At 38.9% G+C, this 4729-nt stretch overlaps 1 long non-coding RNA gene across 1 annotated transcript; it reads right to left on the bottom strand.

The window, feature by feature from the left end:
• Positions 1 to 1545: 1545 nt before the first annotated feature.
• LOC131257581 (uncharacterized) lies at positions 1546 to 2738 on the bottom strand. The gene is made up of 2 exons (XR_009177507.1): positions 2429 to 2738; positions 1546 to 2219 (listed from the first exon to the last, which is right to left on the bottom strand). It is a non-coding gene; the product is annotated as an uncharacterized LOC131257581 (long non-coding RNA).
• Positions 2739 to 4729: the final 1991 nt, after the last annotated feature.

The following is a 4729-nucleotide window of genomic DNA, read 5'->3' as shown; positions in this document are numbered from 1 at the left end:
TAGTATTCGTGTTTTCCCCTCATCCAGGTCAGTCTGACCTTATCAACAGGTTTGATGGCAAATAAACGTTATGGGTCGGACCTCGGAAGTTTTTAATGGTGGGCATTAAATCATCACTTTTTATTGTGGCGTGGCCCACCTGAGATTTGATTGTATTTCAATTTTTACAATATGCCCAAAAATGAGCTGGAAAAACGGATGGATGACGTGGATATACAACACATACATCAAGGTAGGCCCACGGCCACCGACTAACTGAACTCGGTGTTACCCGTCCTGACGGAATCCGCTCCCACTGGCCAATGAACAGAGCGTCTGGGCCATTCGCTATCGAAGATGGCGCCCACTATCTAACGGTTCGATCTGAAGTATGTCTGCATCCATGTGGATCATCATACTCCGGCAGCGTAGCAATGTTTTTCTCCAGTAGAAAAAAACAATTTCAACCGGAGGAACCGGACTATGTAGAATCATCTCTCCACCGTACACGTGGCAGGGAGATTGATCAATTGGGGACGTCCAAATGGTTGGTCCAGTCATGGATAACCCATTTTTCAAAACTAACACAAATGAGCTAATCATATTATATTCATCACATTTTTCCAATTTCCTTTGATAAATGTTTAGTCATTAACTATTTTCATCTCCCACCGTAGATTTGAAACCCACGTTTCAATGGATAAGATTATCGAATATTTATGTATTCTGAAAAGTGCATTCCAAGAAGTATCAACAACTTGATGGACGGACCAGATTAATTCATTACCCCTGCCAATTGTGATATGGAGAGATGCTCTACCATGTTCCTGTTCTATCCTCTCCACCTCATCATCCTCACATCCCAATAAAATTAATACATCCCCATTAATTACAATAAGATATATGAAGACATTAACCGTTGGATCATGGGCAATTTTGGGTGACTCAAACTTTTTATTTGATAGATAATAATATTTAAAATAAATTTTTAAGAGGTGTATTTCAACCCTTTGGTTATTTAAATATTGTATTATAATTTATATTCAAAGCAAAACAAAGAAATTATCAAGCGATTGAGATAATCCAACAAAGAGCTTTTATATGTTACCTTTACATCACGGAAAGTGATACATTTCATATAAACCATTTGAATTATCGGAACAAGTTCCAAATTTAAAGGCTAATAACAACTTCATTTTCCGAGCTGATAGTGACATTTAATAGTGTTTGATGGCGTTTGGATGATATATATATGAGGCGTTTGGATGAAAAATTATATTTCATACAAATCTTTTTTCTGCCAAGAAAGAAAACCAATGGTTGAGATAATCCAATTGAGGGCTTTTATATATTGCCTTTCCGCCTTATAAAATGAAACTTTTGGTATAAACGGTCTGGATTATTGGAACATGACGGAGATTTTAAAGGCTGAAGTGAGTTCCAACGTATCATATTGCTATACATTGGGATGAATTGGCCAAACCTCAAAGAATAAAATAAACTATGACAATTCATACAAATCTTTTCTTGGCCAAGGATCAAAACCACACACATGAACTAGCTCTAAAAAAATAGAATCCTACTTCTTTGATAATTCTTTCCAAATAACACTTCCTATAAGTATGAGAGTTACATTTCATTACAATAATAATAATCCTCAATAAAAAAAGGAAGAAGCATGACTCAAAAGCATCAATCCATTTACATGCAACATAAATCTATAGAAAAAAAAATATAAAATATCATTTTCTTTCTTTATAATATCTGTCTAGATTCAAAACCATGGAAGAATATTGAAAAAAAACTTTAAAAAAACTGCACATGGGTCTTCTTCTTCTTCTTGGAACTGATATTAACACCCATTTTTTTATTATATACACCATACTTGTCTTTTTGGTTTTTTCTCTCCAAGATAATTATCCAACAAAGGAATGGAGAAAAAAATGGGTGCATGTGTCAAAATAAGGGGTGTAAATATCAATCTCGTATTTTATTTTTTTTTTTGGGGAAATTTCTTCTTCATGGCTTTGTTATTCTACCTGTTGTGCAAGGGATTTGGGCCTGTGGGCACTCTTCTTTTTTCTTCAAAAGTAGAATTCTTCTCCAGCGACGTTGGACTCATGCAGAAATCAGTTTCCTTGGACTTGCATTTCCCAAAAGTAACAGTGACCGTTGATTCTTTTGATTTTCTCTTCTCTTTTGCATCCTCTCTTAAACCCCAAAAACCACCAGAGATCTCTCTAGCAACGACATCCGACCCAATACAAGCAAGTATCAAAAGACCCAACAACAAAACACCTCTAACAACCTTCATGGAGTCTTGTTCAATGACTTAGAAACATAAAAGAAAAGGAAAAGATAGGTACGAGATGAAAGGAGAAAGAGACCCGCTTGAGAGAGAGAGAGAGAGAGAGAGAGAGAGAGAGAGAGAGGATATTAACTAAGGTACCTCGGAATTACACCGTAGGATCTGATATATCCACCATCTCTTTGGTCAGACCTCACACCAAACAGCATTAAAGGACTTTGAATTCCTTGACAGGAGCAATGAAGAAGGGGATAATGAAAACTACACATTCCATTCCCACGCATATACACACAACTAACCGTGTTTTTCTTTTTTAAATCCTCACCAAGAGGATTTCTTTCCACCAGATAGTCTGAGAAGGATGGTATATGATATATGAAATGGAGATGGTATCTAATTTCAACACGTTCCGGTCCACCCAGCGGATCACTTCCAATCTTTAATGTCTGTACAAAATCAAATCCGTCCAATGAGTAGGCCACATCATGATGACTACCTAGTAAAAAAATCAGCAACATCCACTCATTGAGTGGGCAGTGCTTATATACTTTTCAATATGGCTATCTTTTTCAATGGTATGGCTCACCTGATAAACCAATGAGGTTGATTTTTTCTTTATCAAATCTTTGTGGTGGGCCACCCTGTTGGAATGGTTGGATTTTACATGGACTTAAAAGCTTGGAAGTTATATGATGGTGGACTGTAATTTGTGGTCCAACAGTTTGAACTTGAGAACTTCTACTGTGCAACGATGCGTATATGTAAGACACGGATTGGGTACTACCCCCACCAGAACCTAGGAACGTACTGGGGCTCTGAGTGGCTACCGTGATATATGGGTTCTATCCACACCGTCCATCTATTTTTCCATACCATTACATGGTAAAACACCAAAAATGATGCAGATAACAGGCTCATGTGGACCACACCAAAGGAAGCAACGGTGATAATGGCACCCCTTTGAAACCTTCCTAGGGCCCACCGTGATGGCTAATTTCCATCCAGCCTGTTTATAAGGTCACATAAACCTGGAAGAAGGGAAAGCACAAATATTAGATTGATCTAAAACTTCTGTGGGCCCCAGAATATTTCAACGGTACGTGTTTAATCCCCACTGTGTGGTCCACTTGCCTTGGAACTGCCTTATATATTGTTCTGTAACCTAAAATGATATGAAAAAATGAATGGTCGATGAGGATTAAACCCGTACATCACGGCGGTCCCTCAGAGCTACTGTCCGTTCCTAGCTAGGAACGGGCTGGAGTAGTACCCAATCGGCGTCCGTATATATAGGGGATGGTTTTGGGGAGTGATTTGATTATACTCTGGCAAAGCATGGTAGTTCCTGCGCGGGCACCGGAAGTGGTCCAAGCGACACATATCAACAGAAGCAAAACCGTCAAAATCGTGGGACCCGCTGTTTTTAGATAATCGTCCAAAATCGATTAATCCATCATACCTTTTGATTAATGTTCACTTTTTTACTGTTTACATTCTAACTTTTCTTTCAATATCCACCAACTGACATTTAGGATATTATTCCATTGTAATTTTAATTTTGTGGTTGGACGGTTTAGATTGAGCTAAATGTCCTCCACGTGTACATAGTCTAAGTGCATTTGTATGAATTATCACACACTGCCAGAGTATCAAATCTCCCGGCAGGAACCTGGGAAAGGGCGGGTTTCCTGCATCATGACGAGGGATAGTAGGGTCGATGTTCCTTTGTCCCGTCTAACGCGTAGGACAGGGTTCCGTTTGAACGTGTATCCCCGGAGTAGTGCACTCATGAATGATTGGGATGCCGTATACCCATGCAAAAGACATCCGAGCCGTTGAAAAAGTATCTTCGTTCTTGAGTATAATTGCTGTTAAAAATCAGGTCGATCTGTTAATCATGTGGGCCAGTCTATACAAACAAGATACAGCGTTCGGAGTTATTAAACGTCCAACTGGGGTCCACCTCATGAAATCATGGCCCAAACAAAAACCCAATAATCAGACGGTTAAGATCATTCAATCGTGGCAATTTCTGGGCTATGGTTAGTTGAAGACGTTACAAGTCCTGATGATGGACACGTGTACATTAGATATGATTTCTACACTGAATTCGGTACGTCTTCTTTTTTAATGGATATATACGTCAGATTCTTTTTTAAGTTGATCCCTCCACGTCAGGCTAGTGCCCAGGGACACGGATTAGATACTGACAAGTTAAGTAGCTAGACTCCTACTGAAGTGACGTCATCAAGTTCTATAGGGCCCACCATGATGTATGTGTTGTATCCACACCGTCCATCCATTTGGAGATATCATTTTAGGGCATGAGACAAAAAACGAGTCAGATCCAAATCTCAAGTGGACTCCACCATTTTTAACATCATAGTGGACCTTAGGAAGGTTTCAATGGTAGGCGTCCCTCTACCTAATATTTTTTGTGGT

The sequence above is a fragment of the Magnolia sinica genome, chromosome 10, assembly GCF_029962835.1.
Source record: "Magnolia sinica isolate HGM2019 chromosome 10, MsV1, whole genome shotgun sequence".
Lineage (NCBI taxonomy): Eukaryota > Viridiplantae > Streptophyta > Magnoliopsida > Magnoliales > Magnoliaceae > Magnolia > Magnolia sinica.
The sequence above is the reverse complement of the archived record's forward strand: the minus strand, read 5'-3'. Positions and strand labels throughout refer to the sequence as shown.